This window comes from Nicotiana sylvestris, chromosome 8 (assembly GCF_000393655.2).
Source record: "Nicotiana sylvestris chromosome 8, ASM39365v2, whole genome shotgun sequence".
NCBI classification, from domain to species: Eukaryota; Viridiplantae; Streptophyta; class Magnoliopsida; order Solanales; family Solanaceae; genus Nicotiana; species Nicotiana sylvestris.
This window is the reverse complement of record NC_091064.1, coordinates 13,362,556-13,386,719: the sequence shown is the minus strand read 5'-3', so window position 1 is coordinate 13,386,719 and position 24,164 is coordinate 13,362,556. Positions and strand designations below refer to the sequence as shown.

Sequence of the window (24,164 nt, the reverse complement as noted above, 5' to 3'; positions counted from 1 at the left end):
CCTGGTCTTCATTGTTTAAGCGCATTAGGAAGCGGCAGTATGATGACCCTCATTTGCTTGTCCTTAGGGAAACAGTGTGGCACGGAGATGCAAACAGGTTACGGTTGGAGATGATGGAATTTTGAGGATGCAGGGTCATGTTTGTGTACCTAATGTGGATGGACTTCATGAGTTGATTCTAGAGGAGGCCCACAATTCCCGATATTCTATTCATCTGGGAACCGCTAAGATGTATCAGGAATTGCAGCAACATTATTGGTGGAGGAGAATGAAGAAAGATATAGTGGCATATGTGGCTCAGTGTCTAAATTATCAGCAAGTAAAGTACAAGCATCAGAGACCTGGTGGTTTGCTTAAGAAGATAGATATTCCTGAGTGGAAGTGGGAGCATATTACTATGGATTTCGTTGTTGGACTCTCACGGACTTAGAGGAAGTTCGATGTAGTTTGGCTTATTTTGGATAGACTGAACAAGTCAGCACATTTCATTCCTGTTGAAGTTTCCTATTCTTCAGAGTAGCTGGCAGAGATTTATATTCGTGAGATCGTTCTTCTTCACGGTACAACCATGTTTATCATTTCTAATCAAGGTACATAGTTTACCTCAAATTTCTGGAGGGCATTGCAGCATGAGTTGGGTACGCAGGTTGAGTTGAGCACAACATTTCATCCTCAGACAGACGGGCAGTCTGAGCGCACTATTTAGATATTGGAGGATATGCTTCGTGCATTTGTATTGACTTTGGAGGCTCATGGGACAAGTTTTTTCCGCTTACAGAGTTCGCCTACAACAACAGCTATCGGTCGAGCATCTATATGGCTCCCTATGAGTCATAATATGACAGACGATGTCGATCGCTGGTTGTATGGTTTGAGCCGGGGGAGGCTCGGTTATTGGGTACAGATTTGGTACAGGATGCCTTGGGTAAGGTTAAGATCATTCAGGATAGACTTTGCATAGCACAGTCCATGCAGAAGAGTTATGCAGACCATAAGGTCCATGATGTTGCATTCATGGTCGGAGAGAGAGTGTTGCTCCATGTGTCACCCATGAAGGGTGTAATGAGATTTGGAAAGAAGGGCAAGTTGAGCCCTAGGTACATAGGGCCTTTTGAGATTCTTGATCGACTGGGAGAGGTGACTTACAGACTTGCGTTACCGCCTGGTTTATCATCAGTCCATCCAGTATTCCATGTGTCCATGCTTCGGAAGTATCACGGTGATCCATCTCACATGTAGAACTTCAGCACTGTCCAACTCGGCAAGAATTTAACCAACGAGGAGGACCTGGTAGCTATTCTAGACCGGCAGGTTCGTTAGTTGAGATCGAAGAGTTATCCTTCATTTCGAGTGTAGTGGAGAGGTCAGTCTGTTGAGGCAGCTACCTGGGAGTCCGATTCCTATATGCGAAGTAGATATCCCCACCTTTTTCCCAGCTGAGGTACTTTTTTTATATTTATTCGAGGACGAACGGTTGTTCTTGAGGTAGAGAATGTGATGACCCGATACTTCATCTTATGATTTAAAATCAAATTCTGTATTTCGAGGCCTTTAAAACCTTATTTTATCCCTCCTCGATTTTCATACACAGTCCGGGCATGTTTTCGTTAAGCTTTTGTGTTGAAAGTTGATAAAAATAAGGATTTTTACTTAAAACTTCATTTGAGTTGACTTTGGTCATCATTTTTGGTAAACAGATCTGGATTCATGTTTTAACAGTCCTGGTGGGTCCGTATCAAAATATGGGACTTGGGCATATGCCCGGAATCGGATTCGGAAGTCCCTAGCCCGAGTTATGATTTTTTGTTAAAAATTAAAATCTGAAAAATTATTGGTTTTTAAGAAACGTATTGATGTTTGATCTTGTTGGTATCAGGTTCGTATTTTTGTTCCGGAACCCGGTAAAGGTTCAATATAATATTTAAGACTTATCTGTGAAATATGATGAAAAACAAAATTGGTTTGACATGATTCTGACGTCTGGTTGTGAAAATAGGAATTTTAAAGTGTTCTTGAGAATTTCATGTGTCACGACCCCAGTTCACCCTCTGTGAACCGTCGAGACAGCACCTAGTCTCTAAGACTAGGTAAGCCTAACAATGCGGAAAATAAACCAATTTGCGGAAAGAAACAATTAAAAACAAAATAGCGAATTAAAACAGTGTTTAAAAGTATCGCTCGTCATACACAATATCAACTCTCTAAAACTACTACATTTTCCAAAACTCGAAATCTCATGATCACAAGCCTTTGAATATCTACCAGTATCTAACTCCAGAATATCTAACAAGGAAAGAAAAATACAGAAGGGCTAATACTTAAAATGGAGAGTAGAAAGGGACTCTTCGGTCTGCGGATGCGACAGATATACCTTGGAGTCTCTACGAACACCTCGTCTCAAGTGTGATAAGTTTGAGTGGAGGTACATGGAACTGCACATGAAAAATATGCACAAAAAAGGCATGAGTACACTACAACGGTCCTCAGTAAGTGCCCAGCCTAACCTCGGCCGGGTAGTGACAAGGAAGGTCAGGGCCCTACTGAGACAAAATAAAAATACAAGGTATGACAGAATAAGGTAAGTTGTACAGTTGAAAGCTAACAATAAGAATTTAATACAGGAAAATAAAGAACTCAATAACTGAAACAGAGGCAAAACAATCACAAGGAGATACCATTCTTCACAAGGATAATAACCGGGGATCTCTCAGTATCCCGAGGATCTCTTAGTACCTTCAATATATGCCAGGGATCTCTTGGAATCCCGAGGATCTCTCGGTATCCTCAATATATGCTAGGAATCTCTTGGTATCCCGAGGATCTCTTGGTATCCTCAATATACGTGCTAGGGATATCTCGGCATCCCGCACCTCAGCTCAAATCATAAATACGTGCAGGGGATCTCCCGGGATGCCATCCCGTAGTCCCAATTAAGCTCAATTTCGTACCAAGTAAAACAAGTAATTCTAACCTAACATGATTCACATAATGCAATTAAGGCAGTTTAAACAAATAAGCAATTAAGTCAATTAAACATGTTTTTTTTCTAAGCTAACAACAGGATTAAATCGCAAGTAGTATAAAACAAGAAAAAGGAACACAATTGAAATAACTTAAAGAAAATCGGATTTTCAACAATTAGCTCAACTGCACACTCGTCACCTCACGTACAAGGCATTTTAATTATCAAATATACCAAATCACAAGGGGAAGGTCCCCCACACAAGGTTAGACAAGCCACTTACATCGAACCAACTCAAATCAACCTGAAACCACGCTCTTGCCACGAGTACTCGGCTCCATATGGCCCAAATCTATTAAATTCAACTGAATAATGTAAATAACACTTCAAATAATTGATTATACAATTAAATTCTAAGCAAATGCGTGAAATTAGGTAAAATGACCAAAATGCCCCTCGGGCCCACATCTCGGAATCGGGTGAAATTTACATTTCCAGAATCCTCACACTCGCATGAGTTCATTCATACCAAAAGTACCAAAATAGGACCTCAAATAGTCCCTCAAATCATCACTCAAAGGTCTCTAATTAAACAAGCCCTAACCCCCAAATTACCAGTCATTTTCCTTAAATTTTCATGCTTATAAAGAAAATAATCACCTCAAGAACGAGTTTAGGGACCAAAGACCTTACCTCAATGAATTCCTCTAATAATCTCTCTTGAAAATGCTCCCCAAGGCTTCTTCTCGTTTGAAAAAAGGTGAACATAGCTCAAATTCGCGAAGCACGAATTTATATGTTTCTGCCCAACTAATCCACTTCTGCGGTCATGCAACCGCACCTGTGGTCTCGCTTCTGCAAATCCCAGGCCGCATTTGCGACTTCTCATTAACTCAAAATTTCTGCTTCTGTGATATTCACCCCGCACTTGCGACTTCGCAGGTGCGGCCTAACTCCCGCATCTGCGGATCCAGCACATCTTCCTCTTGGCCGCATCTGCGACTTCCCTTATCGCTTCTGCGGGCTCGCACCCGCATTCCCCAAGCCGCAGGTGCGGTTTTGACAGTAGATTTGAAACTTTAGCTGCAAACTCTCAACTCCAAACTTCTCGTTAACCACCCGAAATCATCCCGAGGCCCCTGAGACCTCAACCAAAAATACGAAGAAGTCATATACCACTACCAAAACTTATACCAATCCTTAGAACACCTAAAACAACATCGAAACGACAAATCAACCACGAATTCAAGCCTATGAACTCCAAAACTCTAAATTTACGCTTTTAATCAAAAAGTCTATCAAGCCTTGTCCGAATGACCTAAATTTTTGCACACACGTCACATTCAACAAGATGAAGATACTCCAACTTCCGGAATTCCATTCTGACCCTCGGATCAAAATCTCACTATCAAACCGGAAACTTCAAAATTCGACTTTTCGACATTTCAAGCCTAAATTAGCTACGGACCTCCAATGCATAATCTGAACATGCCCCTAAGCCTGAAATCACCCAACGGAGCTAACAGAACCATTGGAATTCCATTCCGAGGCCGTCTTCACACTGTTTCGATGACTATCAAATTTCCAACACTTAAGCTCTTATTTAGGGACTAAGTGTACCAAAACTCTCCGAAACTCAAAACCGAACATCCCGGCAAATCAAAATAGCAGAAATAAACATAGGGAAGCAATTAATAGGGGATCGGGGTGTTAATTCTTAAGACGTCTAGTTGGGTCGTCACATCCTCCTACACTTAAACATTCTTTCGTCCTCGAAAGAGCATAGAGACATACCTGAAGTAGTGAAAAGATGAGGGTAACGGCTGCGCATATCCTTCTCGGTCTCCCAGGTCGCCTCCTCGACCGGCTGACCCTGCCACTGAACCTTTACTGATGCAATGTTCTTTGACCTCAGCTTTTGAACCTGCATGTCCAATATCGCCACTGGCTCCTTAACGTAAGATAGATCCTTGTCCAACTGGATTGAACTGAAATCTAACATGTGCGACGGATCACCGTGATAACTCCGGAACATCAAAACATGAAATACCGGATGAATTCCTGCCAAGCTGGGAGGTAAGGCAAGCTCATAAGCAACCTCCCCAACACACCTCAATATCTTAAAAGGGCCAATAAACCACAAACTCGACTTCCCCTTCTTTCCAAATCTCATAACGCCCTTCATAGGCAAAACCTAAAGCAGGACCCGCTCTCTAACCATATAGGAAATATCACGAACCTTCCGGTCTACGTAACTCTTCTGTCTGGACTGGGCTGTACGGAATCTATCCTGAATCACCTTAACCTTCTCCAAAGCATCCTGAACCAAGTCTGTGCCCAATAATCTGGCCTCACCCAGCTTAAACCAACCCACTGTGGGCCTACACCGTCGACCATATAAAGCCTCATATGGTGCCATCTAAATGCTGGACTGGTAGCTATTGTTGTAAGCAAACTCTGTCAGTGGCAGGAACTGATCCCAAGACCCTCCAAACTTGATCACACACGCACAAAGCATATCCTCAAGAATCTAAATAGTGTGATCGGAGTACCAAACTGATGTTGAACGGCCCTCCAAAACCGAGATGTGAAATGAGTACCCTATCTGAAATGATGGAAACTGGAATACCATACAGGCAAACAATCTTCCGGATATAAATCTCTACTAGACGCTCCGAAGAATAGGTAGTACATATAGGAATGAAGTGCGCGGACTTGGTCAGCCGATCCACAATCACCCAAATAGCATCAAACTTTCTCATAGTCTATGGGAGCCCAACTATAAAGTCCATGGTGATCCGCTCCCAATTCCATTCCGGGATCTCTATCTGCTGAAGCAACCCACCAGTCTCTGGTGCTCATACTTCACCTGCTGGTAGTTGAGCCACCGAGGTACAAATCCAACTATATATTTCTTCATCCACCTCCACCAGTACTGTTGTCCAAATCCTGATACATCTTTGCAGCACCCGGATGGATGGAATACCGCGAACTATGGGCCTCCTCTAGAATCAACTCTCGAAGCCCATCAACATTGGGTACACAAATCCGACCCTGCATCCTTAATACCCCGTCATCACCAATGGTCACATCTCTGGCATCACCATGCTGAACCTTGTCCTTGAGGATAAGCAAATGAGGGTCATCATACTGACGCTCCCTGATACTATCAAATAAGGAAGACCAAGAAACCACACAAGCTAGAACTCGACTGGGCTCCGAAAGATCCAATCTCACAAACTGGCTGGCTAAGGCCTGAATATCCATCGCCATAGGCCTCTCTGATGCTGGTAAATAAGCCAAACTCCCCAAACTCTCTAGTCAGCGACTCAAGGCATCGGCCACGACATTGACCTTAACCGGGTGGTACAAAATAGTGATATCATAGTCCTTCAGCAACTCTAACCACCTCCTCTGGCACAAATTAAGATTCTTTTGCTTGAATAGGTGCTGCAAGCTCCGATGATCAGTATAAATCTCACAAGAAACCCTGTATAAGTAATGACGCCAGATCTTCAAGGCTTGAACAATGGCAGCTAACTCAAGATCATGGTCATGGTAGTTCTTCTCGTGTACCTTCAACTGTCTGGACGTGTAGTCAATAACCCTACCACCCTACATCAACATCGGTCCAAGCCCAATCCTCGAGGCATCACAATAGACCGTATAAGACCCCGAACCTGTAGATAATATCAAAATTGGGGTTGTAGTCAAAGCTGCCTTGATCTTCTGAAAGCTCACCTCACACTCTTCCGTCCACTGGAGCGAAGCACCCTTCTGAGTCAACCTGGTCATAGAGGCTGCAATCGATGAAAACCGCTTAACAAAACGATGGTAATAACCCGCCAAGATAAGAAAACTGCAGATCTCTATAGCTGAGGATGGTCTGGGCCAACTCTGCACGGCATCTATTTCTTTGGATCCACCTAAATACCCTCACTCGACACAACATGGCCTAAGAATGCCACGGAATCTAACCAAAACTTACATTTCGAGAACATAACATATAACTTCTTTTCTCTCAAGGTTTGAAGCACTGTCCTCAGGTGCTGCTCGTGATCTTCCCGACTCCGGGAATACACTACAATATCATCAATAAAGACAATGACGAACGAGTAAAGATACGTTCGGAACACACTGTACATCAAATGCATAAAGGTTGTTGGGGCATTGGTCAGCCTAAATGACATAACAAGGAACTCGTAATGACCATACCGAGTGTTGAAAGTAGTCTTCGGGATATCTAGCTCTCGAATCTTCAATTGATGGTAACCTGAGCGCAAGTCAATCTTAGAAAACACCCGTGTGCCCTGAAGCTGGTCAAACAGATCATTAATATAAGGCAAAAGATAACGGTTCTTCGCTGTAACCTTGTTCAACTGTCGATAATCAATACACATACGTATAGAACCATTCTTTTTCTTCACAAAACAAGACAGGAGCACTCCAAGGTGATAAACTAGGTCGAATAAAACCCTTATCAAGCAATTCCTGTAACTGATCCTTCAACTCCTTAAACTCAGGAAGAGCCATACGATATGGATGAATAGAAATGGGCTGAGTGTCCAATAACAGATCAATGCCAAAACAATATCTCTATTAGGTGGCATGCCTAGAAGATCAGCTGGAAACACATCGGGAAAATCCCGTACTACTGGGACTGAATCAGCTGAAGGGGTATCAATACTAATATCTCTCACATAAGCTAAATACACATAACACCCCTTCTCAACCATTCACTGAGCCTTAAGGAAAGAAATAACTCTACTGGGAGTGTGATCTAAAGTACCCCTCCACTCGACATGTGGTACACCTGGCACAGCCAGTATCACACTTTTGGCGTGACAATCAAGAATAGCATAATGGGGAGACAACCAGTCCATGCCTAAGATAATATCAAAATCTACTATTCTCAACAACAATAAATCGGCTTTGGTCTCAAAACCACTAAGAGCAAAAAACACGACCGATAAATGTGGTCCACAATAAGAGAATCTCCCACAGGACTAGAAACATAAATAGGTGAACTCAAAGAATCCCGAGGTACACCCAAATGCAGAGCAAAATAAGAAGACACATAAGAGTAATTCTCTTAGCAATTCTTACCACCTGCTGATAAGAAATATCCACCTCCAACTCATGAGCCATACTAGACCTGATGCTGGGAATAAGCCCTTCAATAAACTGGCGAACTCTCTCGCGAAAAGTAGAAACCAAGGCTGGTGCATGTCTAGCCAAACTAGTGTAACAGACAACATACTGTGAGACAGTCATAGCACCCTGGCGCAAATGCTCAAAGTCTGCACGCCATGCATCCCTGAGGCTCTAAGGAATATACTCTCTCGGGAACAGATCTAAAAACTGAGTCCAAGTCAGTGAAGTAGCCTCATCAGGACTGTCTAACTCATAGGTGCGCTACCAGTCATAGGCAGCTCCTTGAAGCAAGAAGGTAGTAAAAGAAACTCCACTCGACCCTGATATACCCATGGTACGGAGAATGCGGTAACACTCATTTAGAAATCCCAGAGCATCATCCGATGCTAGACCACTAAATACAGGAGGCTTGTACTTATTGAACCTCTTAAGTCTCAGCTACTCATCCTTAAAAACCGCTGCCCTGTCCCCGAACTGATCTTGAACTGCAGGCGATACAGGAATAATCTCGGGAACCTACTCAACATGCACTCACTGCTTAGGAGTATGGACGCCGGGAGTCTGTGCTCCTCCCCCGGCCTTAGATGTAGCTGCCGCAAGGGGAAGAAACCCTGCATGAGTCAAAGTGGTGTACATGCTCATGAACTATGCCAAAATCTCCTAAAGTGCTGGAGTAGTAGTAGCAGTAGACGTATCACGTGCCTGGACTCTGGCTGGAACTGCTGGTGGTACCTTGGTGGCAGCTCGCGTAGGTGCTCTGGCTGCACCACATGCGCGTCCTCGGCCTCTACCCTAGCCCCGGCCTCTAGCGGCTACAGTAGGGGGCGCAGGTTCCTGATCATCTCAGGTAGTGCATGTCCTCACCATCTGTGAGAGAATAGAAGACAGATGTTTAGAATTGTGATGTCAAAATCTCGAACGACAAGGAAATCAAATGAAGTGGAATTTTCCTAATAGTTACATAGCCTCTCATAGATAAGTATAGACGTCTCTGTACCGATCAGCGAGACTTTAATAAATCGGCTTGTGATTCATGACTCTTATGAACCTAGAGTTGTGATACCAACTTGTCACGACCCCAGTTCGCCCTCCGTGAACCATCGTGATGGCACCTAGTCTCTAAGACTAGATAAGCCTAACAATGCAAAAATAAACCAATTTGCGGAAAGAAACAATTAAAAATGAAATAGAAATTAAAATAGTGTTTAAAAGTGTCGTTCGTCATACACAATATCAACTCTAAAAAACTAATACATTTCCCAAAATCCGGAATCTCATGATCACAAGCCTTTGAATATTTACCAATATCTAACTCCAGAATATATAACAAAGAAAGAAAAATATAGAAGGCCTAATACTTAAAAGGGAGAGTAGAATGGGACTCTTCGGTCTGCGGATACGGTAGATATACCTCGAAGTCTCTACGAACGCCTCGTCTCAAGTGTGATAAGTCTGAGTGGAAGTTCCTGGATCTGCACATAAAAAAGATGCACATAAAGAGCATGAGTACACCACAGCGGTACTCAGTAAGTGCCAAGCCTAACCTCGATCGGGTAGTGACGAGAAAGGTCAGGGCCCTGCTGAGACAATATAAAAATATAAGGTATGACAAAATAAGGTAAGTGGTATAGTTGAAAGCTAACAATAATAATTTAATACATGAAACTAAGGAACTCAATAACTAAAACAGAGGCAAAAACAATCATAAGGAGATACCATTCTTCACAAGGATAATAGTCGGGGATCTCTCAGTATTCCGAGGATCTCTTAGTACCCTCAATAAATGCCAGGGATCTCTTGGTATCCCGAGGATCTCTCGGTATCCTTAATATATGCTAGGGATCTCTTGGTGTCCTCAATATACGTGATGGGGATCTCTCGGTATCCCGTGGATCTCTTGGTATCCTCGATATACATTCTATGGATCTCTCGGTATCCTGCACCTCAGCTCAAATCATAAATACGTGCATGGGATCTCCCAGAATATTGTCCCGTAGTCCCAAAGTAAAACACGCTGCAACAACACATGGAATACTCAATTAAGCTCAATTTCGTACCAAGTAAAATAGGTAATTCAAACCTAGCATGGTTCACATAATGCAATTAAGGCAGTTTAAGCAAATAAGCAATTAAGTCAATTAAATATGTATTTTCTTTTAAGTTAACAACAGGCTTAAATTGCAAGTAGTATAAAACAGGAAAAAGGAACACAATTGAAATTACTTAAACAAAACTGGATTTTCAACAATTAGCTCAAGTACGCACTCGTCACCTCACGTACAAGACATTTCAATTATCAAATATACCAAATCCTAAGGGGAAGGTCCCCCACACGAGGTTAGGCAAGCCACTTACCTCGAACCAGCTCAAATCAACCTGAAACCATGCTCTTGCCACGAGTACTCGACTCCAAATGGCCCAAATCTATTCAATTCAATTGCATAATATAAATAACACTTCAAGTAACTGATTCTATAATTAAATTCTAAGCTAATGCGTGAAATTAGGTAAAATGACCAAAATGCCCTCGGGTCCACATCTCGAAAATCGGGTGAAATATACATGTCCAGAATCCTCACACTCTCATGAGTTCAGTCATACCAAAAGTACCAAAATCGAACCTCAAATGGTCACTCAAATCATCACTCAAAGGTCTCTAATTAGACAAGCCCTAACCCCCAAATTACCACCGATTTTTCTTAAATTTTCATGCTTATAATGAAAAAAGTCACATCAATAATGAGTTTAGGGACCAAAGACCTTACCCCAATGAATTCCTCTGAAAATCTCTCTTAAAAATGCTCCCCAAGGCTTCTTCCCGGTTGAAAAGAGGTGAAAATAGCCCAAATTTGCGAAGGTAAGAATTTATATGTTTCTGCCCAGCTAATCCGCTTCTGCGGTCATCGGACCGCACCTGCAGTCCCGCTTCTGTAGATCCAAGGTGCAACTTCTCATTACCTCAACATTTCCGCTTCTACGACATGCTCCCTGCACCTGCGACCTCGCAGGTGCGGCCTAACTCCCGCATCTACAGATCCAGCCCATCTTCCTCTTGGTTGCATCTGCGGCTTCCCTTATCGCTTCTGTGGGCTCTCACCTATGGTCCCCAAGCCACAGGTGCGGTTATGACAGCAGATTTGAAACTTCAACAGCAAACTCTCAACTCCAAACTTCCCGTTAACCACCCGAAATCATCTCAACGCCCCCAGGACCTCAACCAAAAGCACGAACAAGTAATATACCACTACCCAAACTTATACCAATCCTTAGAACACCTAAAACAACATCGAAACGACGAATCAACCACGGATTCAAGCCTAAAAACTCCAAAACTCTAAATTTACACTTTCGATAAAAAGTCTATCAAGCCTCGTCCGAATGACCTAAAATTTTGCACATACATCACATTTAACACTACAGAGCTACTCCAACTTCCGGAATTCCATTGCAACCCTCGAATCAAAATCTCACTATCGAATCGGAAACACCAAAATTCGACTTTTCGGTATTTTAAGCCTAAATTAGCTATGGACCTCTAATACACAATCCGAACACGAACCTAAGCCCGAAATCACCCAACGAAGCTAACAGAACCATCGACATTCCATTTTGAGGCTGTCTTCACACTATACCGACTACGGTCAAATTTCCAACACTTCAGCTCTCATTTAGGGGATAAGTGTCCCAAAACTCTCCGAAACGCAAAACTGAACATCCCGGTAAATCAAACTAGTAGAAATAAATACGGCGAAATAGTTAATAGGGTATCGGAACGTTAATTCATAAGACGACCGGCCGGGTCGTCACATCATGTGATTTGGTGCTAACTTCGTGGTTCTAGGTGTTATTTTGGAGATTTGATCACGCGAGAAGATATGTATGATATTGTAAGACTTGTGTGCATGTTTGGTTTGGAGACCCAAGGGCTCGGGTAAGTTTCGGATAGGCTACTGAGTGATTTGAACTTGAAAATATTTGATGGTGTAACTGAGCAGGTTGCAGGCCTCTGATCTCGCATTTGCGATATCAGACATCACAACTGCAACCTCTGAGGGGGTTCGTATTTGCGAGGAGAAGCTGGGACAGCATTGTTCGCATTGCAAACTTTCCTTCGCATTTGCGAAGGGAGTCTGGGAATGGCAGGGATCGCAACTGTGATCAATTGGTCGCAATTGCAAAAGGTCAGGCTCGCATTTGCGAGACTTTCTTCGCATTTGCGGTGAAAGCAGGAATGGGGATACCTTCGCATTTGCGATAGGCTCTTCACATTTGCGAAACCCAGGTCGCAAATGCGACACCTGCAAGTGATCAAAATGACTTTTGGACGGGATTTTACATTCATTCTTCAAATTTTCAAAACCTAAAACACAAGAGGCGATTTTCCAAAGACTTCTTCTTCCCCAAATCATAAGTAAGTGATTCTTAACTAGTTTCTTTCAATTTTTCACTTCATTTTACAATATTTCAACCTAGAATCTAAGGTTTTTCATAGTGGAATTAGGAATTTTGGGTAGAAACCAGGGATTTGATAAATTGGGGATTTAGACCTCAAATTGAGGTTGGATTCCAAAACCAATTATATATCCAGGCTCGGGGGTGAATGAAAAATCGGGTTTTGGTCTAAATTTCGGGTTTGGACAAAGCGGTCCCCAGTGTTGACTTTTTAAATAATGGCCTAAATTGAATTCTTATCGATCATGGGTAATTCCTAAGGCTTATTTTGAAACGTTTGCTTGGTAATTTGCTAGATATTGTTAGTTCGGAGGTGTGTTTAAAAGGCAAAGATGTGATTGAGCTTTGAGTGGCCTTTGGAGTGAGGTAATTATTGTGTCTAACCTTGATTTGAGGGAATTAGGAACCCTCAGAATTATGTGTTATGTGAGTTTCATGTGAGCGGCATATATCCAAGGTGATGAGTGCTTATACGTCGCCTAATTATCTGTTTTCCCTCATTTACTGCTTTACCTTAACTGTTTCTTTCATTGTCTTAATTGTTATATGGTCTAAATGCTTTCCATGCTCAACCGCTACGTGTTATTCAATATCTTCTTCTGTTAACCGTGTTAGCTCTCTTTATAGTTCCCCCAATCCCCGTATTTGCTTAATTTGACTTGGTTGCACTTTCTAACTGTAAATTGTTTGTTTGGTCTCGTTTTATAGTATTATTTATGTAGATTCTATTTTTAATAAGGTTTCCTTTTCTTGGTTCTTTTTGGTATTTATTTATCATAAAGGCATTGTGATTTAGATTGTTGATTTGACTGTGTACAATGAGTGTTTGGTACTGATATAATGGGATCGAGCTGCGCGCCGCAACAGGTGTAATAAGGGAGGATTGATATGGTGAAATAAGGGTGGATTATGATATCTATATTGATATACGGTGGGATCGAGTTGCACGCCACAACAGGTGAAATAAGGGTGGATAGATATAGTGAAATAAGGGTGGATTATGATATTTATATTGATATACGGTGGGATCGGGTTGGCTATTTAATTCTATACTATACTTTAATTATTTTGTCATTATTATAGACTGCATACAAGTTTTAGCGTAGGTGACCCGCCTTAGCCTCGTCACTACTTCATCGAGGTTAGGCTTAGCACTTATCAGTATATGAGATCGGTTATACTGATACTGCACTCTGTACAGTGTGTTTTGGAGACAGTCCCAACGGCGGTTATTAGCAAGCTCAGATCGAACATTCGCGAAGACTTGAGGTACAACTGTTTAGCGCCCGCAACTCCTGGAGTCCCCATCCTCTGTCTATTTAGTTGTGTACTTTCATTCGAACAACTTGTTATTTATTTCAGACCCTTATGTGTATTACTTTTGTAGTTTGTGCACTATTGACGCCAGGTCCAGGGAATTGTAATAGATATTTGGCTAGTTCAGTTTTTGCATTGTTACTTAAATTTATTCAATTATCTCATTTCTTCTTTAATATCCAATTTATACTGTTAAAAGGAGTAGATTGTTCTAACGTTGGCTTGCCTAGTAAGTGAAACATTAGGCGTCATCACAGTCCCCATGGTGGTAATTCCGGATCGTGACAGAGAGTGAGGGAAATAAAGTTTGTAAGACTAGGAATAATGGTTTGGACGAATGTGGTTTTGGAAATAGGGAGCTTGTAGAACAGAATCCTCCGCATACGGTAGAAATTTAACCATTGAAAATTAAACTATGTAAGAGGGAGTGTGAGTTGAGATGCACTACTCGGAGGTGGTGCAACTTGACATTGCTCAATCACTAAAGCCATATATGTACTTCAACTTAATAAAATGGTCGTCTCTTCTAATGAATCAAGAGTGATATATTCTCTCTATTAATAAGGGAGAATAAGCACACACCAGGTCAACATGCTTGCCTGTCCTTATTGAGGGTATAATTATCATTACACCTAGCCTTATCGGGGGTATTATTATCTTTGAGAAAAAGATTAACATCAATGGATTCCCTACGTCTGCTGGGTTAAATGCCTGAGAGACGACCACGTGCTACTTCGGATTTTGGGTAAACGGTGGAGAATCGAAAGTTTTAGGATTATTCTACTGAAAGCTTTGATTCAACTCACACACTCTTTCATCTCTCTCTATTTTCACCGTGGTTCTTCGACTTTATCACTGTTGCTGATTTGCATTTTATCTTTTGGTGAGTTCAATTCAATTTTTTTCTTTTGATTTTGTCATAGTTGTTGACGGAGGTAACAGTTATGGCTGACCACGACCTGATTCGCCATGGATGGTGGTTTTGATAACTTCAATGTTATTTTGGAGAATAAATTATTTCTTTGATTTACAAAAAAGCTAGAATAAACCCAGTTAGTATAAAGTAGGTTATCATTGAAATAGCCTTCTGTAAAGTTAGCGTGTGCTCTGCTTCCCTGTTTTTCCACTTGCCTTGAAAATAGGCTACTTTTTTTATAGGTCATTTGAGGTATTTTTCGCTCTTGGGTTTACTGTTGATTTATGATTAGATTTATGGCATGCAATTGGTTCGTAATATTTGCAGCAACCCTGAAGTCAGGTTCCCCTTTTAAGCCGTCTACCCTCTTTTCAATCTTTAGACATCTTCGTTTTTTCCTTCTTTGATTTTGTGGTATATATGATTATCCCATGTCAATTAGATACATGTAACTTTTTAAAAAAAATATATAAAGAGTATGATTGATTAATTTTTATTTTAAATCCACAATTTGTAATAAACTGGGTCCACCTGGATAGATGGGATATGAAAATAGAAAATTAATCTTATCCGACATCCAAATAGCTTATAATTCCGGCTTAGTTGAGTGGTCAATTTGGGGATTCAGAATTTGATTTTCTATATTTAAGATTGATTATTTGTATTTGTTCAGTGGCTTTTTAAACAAATACTAATACAGTGTTCGAGCCAAAGTTGCTAGGTTTAAATTAATCCATAAGTGATACATTAGATCCGCACCCGATAAGTTTCTTAGAATATTTTCAACTATACAATAAATAGGGAAAACCTCTAGAATGTAACTGGTAGGACTTATAGAGCATCAATAACGTCATCTAAGCAATCAAAAGCGCCCAAATTTAAGTTGTGATGTACTACATTGCATTTTTCTACCCGTGGCAGAGTCTGGAATACTATGAAGGAGATTATAAAAAGTATAAATGTCACTCCTGAGATTACAACGTGCAGCCTAAATTAATTTTTGTCATGGTTGTTAATGGAGGTTAGAGTTATGGGTGGCCACAGGTCGATTCATCATGGATGGTGGTTTTGATACCTTGAAACTTATTATTTCCTTTTTATTGGTTTTTAGGTGAAGAAAAGCAGCAAGTGAAGTAAACTTATAATAACCCAACTAGCAGTTCTATTTCTTTCCAATAATAGTATTATTGTGTTGTTGATTTTCACTTAAAATATAGAAAGGATGACATGTGGCTAGAGATGTGTAGAACACTAGAGTTTCTTATTGATATTTCACGACTCACAAGCTAAGCACATCCGTGACTAATCTGATGTAACTTGTAGTAGTAATTGATTTCTATTTTTTGTATCTGATACGAGTCTCTTCTAACTATTACAATAGAGGGAAATAGACAACTTTTGAGGTTGCTCTCAATTCATTGACGTGCATGTCTTTGCGGTGACAAACGGAGTACCTATTTTTGCTGCCCTTAGTCACACATCTCTGCGACTGGGGTGGTCAATCCAAAATTTGGGTGGCTTTTCATATTGTGATATTATTGATTCCCTTGCCCAAATTGTATTGTGATTGTTATTTGGGTGAGGAAGAATATAAAAGTATAAAGAGTGATGCGGTGCATAATTTTGAGAGTGTTAATGCACGAAGGGTGATGTCGTGCCGATATTGTGAGGTAAAATCATGAAGGGTGATGCCGTGTCGCACGATGTACAATGTCGTGCAATGATATGAGTGATAATGCATGCAGGATAATTCCGTGTCACGATTATGTGAGGTAAAAGCACGAAGGGTGATGCCATGTCAATTATATTGATTCTTATGGTGAGGACGAGAGTAAAAGCACGAAGGGTGATGCCGTGCACTTGTCTTTGATTTCCTTATTCTTGCTTACAGTTGAATTTTCGTGTTCCTTTCACTTCTTTACTGAGATTTTGTTTGTACATGATATTCCCCGCAACATGTTTCCCCTTCCCATCTTTAACTGATAGTTTTTGTCATTATTACTTGTTGTATATGATATAGCTGCATAAGTTAATTTGGTAGTCTTGTCCTAGCCTCGTCACTACTTCGCCGAGGTTAGGCTAGGCACTTACAAGCACATGGGGTCAGTTGTGCTGATACTACACTCTGCACTCTATGCAGATCCCGATGCTGCAACTTTTGGAACATAGTGAGGTTGATGCCTTCAATCCATCAGACGACCCGAGGTATTCCTGCAGCATCCGCAGGCCTTGGTGTCACCTTCCTATCTAGTTTTTCTTCTGTTCTTTACTATTTCAGAGGCAGTCGAACCCTATTTGTAGCATTCTTAGATTGTCGGTGAGATTGTGACACCATTTCTGGGTAGCTTATGTTTATGGATTTGTATCGATATTATTTTAATTGTTACATTTCATTCTTCTGATTTATTATTTCCGCTGTTTATAAAATGTTAACTCACAATTGTTAAGGGATTAAAAATGAAAAGGGTTAATTAGTTGGAATAATTGGCTCGCCTAACTTTCACTTGTAAGCGTCATCACAACTGCCGAGGGTGAAATTGGGGGTCACGACAATATGGGCCCAATACCATGAAGAACACAGACCATTTTATTTCCAAAAATCTTTATATTTTCCAGCAAACAATTTTATTTAAAAATTATTTTCTCGGGCTAGAGACCTCGGAATTCGATTCCGGATATACGTCCAAGTCCCATATTTTACTACGGACGCTACATGATCGTCAAATTACGGGTCTGAGTTCGTTTACCAAAACTATTGACCTAAGTCAACTTTAATCAATTTTAAATGCTAAATTCAATATTTCTCTTAAAGTTTAGATAAAATCTTTCCGGAGACGCGCTCGGACTGTGCACACAAATCGAGGTAAGACAAAAATAGGGTTTTAAGGCCTCAGAATACAGATTTGACTTCTAAAATAAGAGATGACCTTTTGGATGATCACAGCTAAACTGATATTTTTGTAAGCCTTTACTTCTAAATTTCGGTATCCATGTACATTTAAATGTAGTCTTAGTTGTTAATACTGTGTAGCTGAAATTACTGGTTTTTAAATACATAATTTAGTACTCTTTGTATACCAGAAATGAGAAACTTAAACAAAAAATGAGAAAAAGAAACACGTAATGTGCAGCAGCTCCTGCAACACATACTCTAAGCCAAAGTTGATACTTCAGTTTACATACTTCTTCTTAATTGTGGATGACATAAAATCAAAAGAAAGGAATTCAGCACAACAACTATCAATCCAAAAGAAAAAGGAAGGAGAATGTGCCAAAAAAATTATATATGCATAATTGAATAGAGAAACATAAGGACAGAGCACAAAGCAAACGGATCTTGAAGACATATAGATAACAAGATGACTTTAAAAACAATTGAAAGGTAGATGTCAAAAGCCAAGACTCATTATTCTGTAACCATTCGTTACATTAGTGTGTCTTTTTTTTGTTGATTTTAGATTTTTTTAAATGGTGGAAGCAAAGAAAAGATTAAGCAACATTCAGTAAAATCCGGCAAGGGAACAATAGCATAACAACAATATCCCGGCAAGGGAAATAATATCATGAGTAATAACATCTCGGCAAGCGAGATAATATCAAAAACAATAACATCCCGGCAAGGGAAACAGTATCATAAACCTCTTTTCTTTTTCACAATTACTTCACAACTCAATTCTCAACTTGATCCAACGCTCTACAATGTTCAATTACCAATAATATTTCCACAAGCCTTGTTCAACAATAGAATTCATTATAATAAGCATGAACAATACGAAACGGTGTCACATTGATCATAGTATAAGATCCACAGGCATGCTTGGCACTGACGTATAGATACTTGTCACCACACCTATACGTCGTACTCAACAATTACACATAGCAAATAAGACACACAACTCCTAATCCCACAAGTTAAGGTTAGACCAAACACTTACCTCAATGCCATGAACAAAATTAAAGCCTCAACTACCGCTTTACCTCTTGTTTCCACCACCAATTTGCTTGTATCTAGCCACAATTTACTTAATGATATCAATAAATGTTAAATGAATCAATTCTAATAAATGAAAATAGGTTTTCTAATGTTATCTCCAAAAAGTCAAAAGTTGACCCCGGGCTCACATGGTCAAAACCCGAGGTTCGAACCAAAACCTGATTACACATTCACCCACGAACTCAACTATATAATTTATTTTGAAATTGGACCTCAAATCGAGGTCCAAATCCCCAAAATTTGAAAATCCTAAGTTCTACCCAAAACACCCAATTTCCCCCATGAAAACCCTTGATTTTGAATTCAAATCATGTGAAAAGATGTTATATATTAAAGAAAATGAGTTAGAAATGACTTGCAATTGACTTGAAGAAGAAATTTTCTTTAGAAAATTGCCCAACAGAGCTTAGGGTTTCAGGGAGTTTGAAAAATGAAGAAAAATTCGTGTAAGTTTGATTTTACACAGGCGCAGATATCGCATTTGTGAGGTCATGTTCGCAAATGCGAACTCGCAATTGCGGCTAAAGCTTCGCAATTGCGAAGGAAGGCCTACCTCTACTTTCTTCGCAAATGCGAACAACTGTTCGCAATTGCGGTGCCTGCTAAGGTCGCATTTGCGACATGAGCCCCGCAAATGCGAAGGTCTCCCAGTCCCAACCCATCATCGCAATTGCGATGTTTCTTCCCAAATGCGAGATCACATTTGCGAGCCATTGCTTAGCCTGTAGACCTGCAAATATGCAAGCAAATCTAAAAACAACCGAGCCCTCGGGGCTACAAACCAAACATGAAAGCAAGTCTAAAAATATCATACGGACTTGCTCGTGCGATCAAATCATCAAAATAATATCAATAACTATGAATTAAATCTCAAATTCAGGAAATCATTCAAGAACATCAAAATTTTCAATTTCTCAAATAAATGTCCGATTTATGCTAAACGAACTCCGATTCTTACCAAATGTCACAGATTCAACTTAATTATTATATAAAACCTGTACCGGGCTCCAGGACCAAAATATGGGCCCGATACCATCAATTTCAAACCTCTTTTCATTTCTAAAAACTCTTATAATTTCAGTTAAACCATTTCTTTCAAAAATTTATTTCTCGGGCTTGGGACCTTGGAATTCGATTCTGGGCATATGCCGAAGTCCCAAAATTTACTACGAACCCTATGAGACCGTCGGATCACGGGTCCAGTTCGTTTACCAAGAATGTTGACCAAAGTCAACTTTATTCAATTTTAAAAGCCAATTTCTTTAGTTTACTTAGTTTTCACATAAAAGCTTTTCGGAAACGCGCTCTGACTATGCACGCAAAATCGAGGTAAGATAAAAGAGGTTTTTAAGGCCTCAGAACATATCCAAACGAGTAAAAGGTCATCACATTCTCCACCTCTAAAATAATTGTTCGTCCTCGAACGAACATAAGAAATGTACCTAAGTCGGAGAAAAGATGGGGATATCAGCTCTGCATATCGGACTCAGACTCCAAGGTAGCTTCCTCGGCAGGCTGACCTCTCTACTAAACACGAACAGAAGGGAAACGCTTCGATCTCAACTAACAAGCTTGCCAGTCTAGAACAGCTACCAGCTCCTCCTCATAGGACAAGTCCTTGTCCAACTAGACAGTGCTGAAGTCTAACACGTGGGATGGATCATCGTGATACTTTCGAAGCATGGACACATGAAACACTTGACGCACGATTGATAAACTCGGCGGCAACGCAAGTCTGTAAGCCATATCTCCCACTCGACCAAGAAACTCAAACGGGCCAATGAATCTAGGGCTAAGCTTGCCGCTCTTCCCAAATCTTATCACGCCCTTCATAGGTGACACACAAAGTAACACCCGCTCACCGACCATGAATTTCACATCACGAACCTTACGGTCGGCATAACTCTTTTGCTCTAACAGCTGATTTAAAAAGCATGAGCAAAACTATGCTACACATGATTTGGAGATGGTTGCAGTGGTATTTGCTCTAAAACTTTGGAGACATTATCTATACGGCGAAACTTGTGAGATTTATACTGACCATAAAAGTTTGAAATATATCTTTCAGCAGAGAGATCTAAATCTTCGGCAGCGTCGTTGCATGGAACTACTCAAAGACTATAATTATTCTATTTTGTATCATCCTGGAAAATCCAATATGGTGGCTGATGCATTGAGTAGAAAATCTATGGGGAGTTTGGCACATATAGCTCCTACAAAAAGACTTTTGGCCAAGGATATTCAGATACTAGTAGATACAGGTATCAGATTTAGTATCGAAAATTCAGAGCCATTGTTGGCTTGTGCTAAGGCTAAGTCTTAATTAATTGAGCGCATTAAGGCCACCGAATATGAGGATGAACGACTATGCAAATACATGGATGAGGCCTTAGCTGGTAAAAGCATGGATATAATTGTTGAAAGTGATGGTATTCTTCGAATGAGTGACCGACTATGTGTAGCAGACGTAGATGGGTTGAGACATGCTATTCTTAAAGAAGCTCACAACACTAAATATACTATACATCCTGGATCCACAAAATGTACCATGACCTGAAGCAATTTTATTGGTGGGAATGTATGAAGAAAGATGTTACTAACTTTGTTTCTAGTTGTTTAACTTACCAACAGGTCAAGGCTGAGCATCAGTGACCCACAGGACTACTACAACAAATTGAGATTCTAGAGTGAAAATGAGAAAGAATTACTATGGATTTTGTCACCGGGCTACTACGAACCCTTAGAGGTTATGACTCAGTATGTGTGATTGTAGATCGACTAACGAAATCAACACACTTTTTTGTCGGTGAAGACTATATATGGTGGAGTGAAGCATGCACAGATATTTATGAACGAAATTGTCCGACTTCACAGAGTTCCAATATCCATAATTTCTGATAGAGGATCACAATTCACTTCACGCTTTTGAAAATCTTTTCAAGAAGCATTAGGTACACGAGTACATCTTAGTACTACATTTCATCTACAGATAGACGGGCAGTCCGAATGTACTATACAGATCTTGGATGATATGTTGAGAGCTTGCATTTTTGAGTTTGGAGGTAGCTGGAACGCTTATCTACCTTTAGCTGAATTTGCTTACAATAATAGCTTCCAGTCCAATATTCAAATGGCACCATATGAAACATTATATGGTAGAAGATGTCGTTCTCCTATCGGATGGTTTGAAGGTGGTGAGACTAACCTATTGGGACCCGACTTAGTACAATAAGCTATAGACAAAGTCAAGTTGATCAGACAGAGATTGCTTACAACTCAAAGCAGACAAAAGTCTTATGCTGATAAGAGAAGAAAAGATTTAGTGTTCACAATTGGAGACAAAGTATTTCTACGAGTCTCCCCTATGAAAGGTGTAATGCGGTTTGGGAAAAGAGGCAAGTTGAGCCCCAGGTTTATAGGACTGTATGAGATACTAGACCGAGTCGGAGCGGTGTCTTATCGTTTGGCACTTCCTCCTGAGTAGTCCTTTATTCATCCAGCGTTTCATGTCTCAATGCTAAGAAAACGTATATCAGACTTATCTCAGGTGATTGAAGCACCGACTATACCGCTCGATGAGAAGTTGTCATACGAGGAGGAGTCGATGGCTATTGTTGATAGGCAAGTAAGAAAGATACGGTCAAAAGAAATTGTGTTCGTTAAATTTTTATGGAGAAATCATACCATTGGAGAAGCTATTTGGGAAGTATAAAAAGATATGCAAGCGAAGTATCCCCATTTGTTTCAGTCTACAGGTACGTACTTGAATTAAATTCGGGGACCGAATTTCATAAGGTGGGGATGATGTAATACCCTATATTTTTTAATAAGGTTGTATTGATCATTAGCATAATAATTATAATAATAATAATTATATTAATAATACTTATAAGAAACTAACTATCAAAAAACAATGAAACAAAACAAAAAAGGGAAAGGTTGCATGCCTGGTCTGGACCTAAATCCTCCTTTTTACCTTATCTCGATTTGCATACCTGGTCTGGACCTATATCCGAAAAGTCCTTTATGTAAAAATATGAGAAATAGAAATTTCTAGAGTTAAAATTTAATTATGGATGACTTTGGTCAACATTTTGAGCAAACGGACCCGGATCAGTGTTCCAACGATTTCGGGAGATCCGCAGTAAAATATGTGACTTGGGCGTATGCCCAGAAATGAATTTCGAGGTGCCAAGCCTTAGAAATTAATTTTTGAAAGAAATTGTTTTGCTGAATTATCTATGAAATAAAGAAAAGAATTAATATTTGAAACCAATGGTATCGGTCCCGTATTTTAGTTCTGGAGCCCGGTACAAACTTGTTAAAGTATTTAAATGATAACTATGAAATTTGGTGGAAAATGTAGTTTATTTGACATGATTTGGACCTCCGGTCGAAGATTTATGAACTTTAAAGTGTTCTTGATGAAAATAATGAGTTTTGAGGTTTAATTCATAGTTTAAAATGTTATTTTCATGATTTGGTTGCACGATCCAGTTCGTATGATATTTTTAGGTTGGTGTGCATGTTTGGTTTGGAGTCCCGAGGGCTCGTAGTGAGTTTTGGATAAGCCACAGAGTGGAGTTTAACTTAAGGAGTTTTAGGTTTTTAGCTGGTGAGTTGTAGGGCTACAGGCTTCGCAACTACGAAGCCTAGATCGCAAATGCGAGCTCGTAAATGCGAGCAATGGGTCGCAAATGCGAATAATGGCCTAAGCTGCCTTGGTTGCAAATACGAAGTACTTGTCGCAAATGCGAAGGCAGTATCGCAAATGCGAAGAGGACTGGATTCCTCAGGGTTCACAAATGTGAGGTTAGCAGTCTGAGGGGTTCGCAATTGCGACACCTGTAACCTGTAACAAAATCATAACTTAGACGCATTTCAACCATTTTTCAAACCCTTTCAAAACTAAAACACTCTTGGGCGATTTTTAAAATACAAGTACTCTTCCAAATCGATTGTAAGTCATTTCTAACTTGGTTTCATCAATCTTTATCATCTTTTCTCATGATTTCAACTCAATATCAAAGATTTTCATGGGGAAAATTGAGTGTTTTGGGTAAAACCTAGGTTTTTCAAATATTGGGGATTTGGACCACGATTTGAGGTCCAATTTCAAAACAAATTATTTTGTGGGGGAATGTGTAATCCGATTTTGGTTCGAACCTCAGGTTTTGACCATGTGGGCCCGGGGGCAATTTTTGACTTTTTGGAAAAAACTATAGAAAATCTATTTTCATGCATTGGAGGTAAAGCGATAGTTGAGACTTGAATTATATTTGTGGTATCGAGGTAAGTGTTTGGTCTAACCTTAGCTTCAGGGATAAGGAGTTGTGTTCTATTTGTTATGTGTTATTTGTTGAGTACGA

General features: G+C 40.1%; 1 pseudogene; it reads right to left on the bottom strand.

Annotated features, from left to right (window-relative positions):
- LOC104232329 (phenolic glucoside malonyltransferase 1-like) overlaps positions 1 to 14,697 on the bottom strand; it is a 40,281-nt pseudogene extending 25,584 nt beyond the window's left edge.
- Positions 14,698 to 24,164: the final 9,467 nt, after the last annotated feature.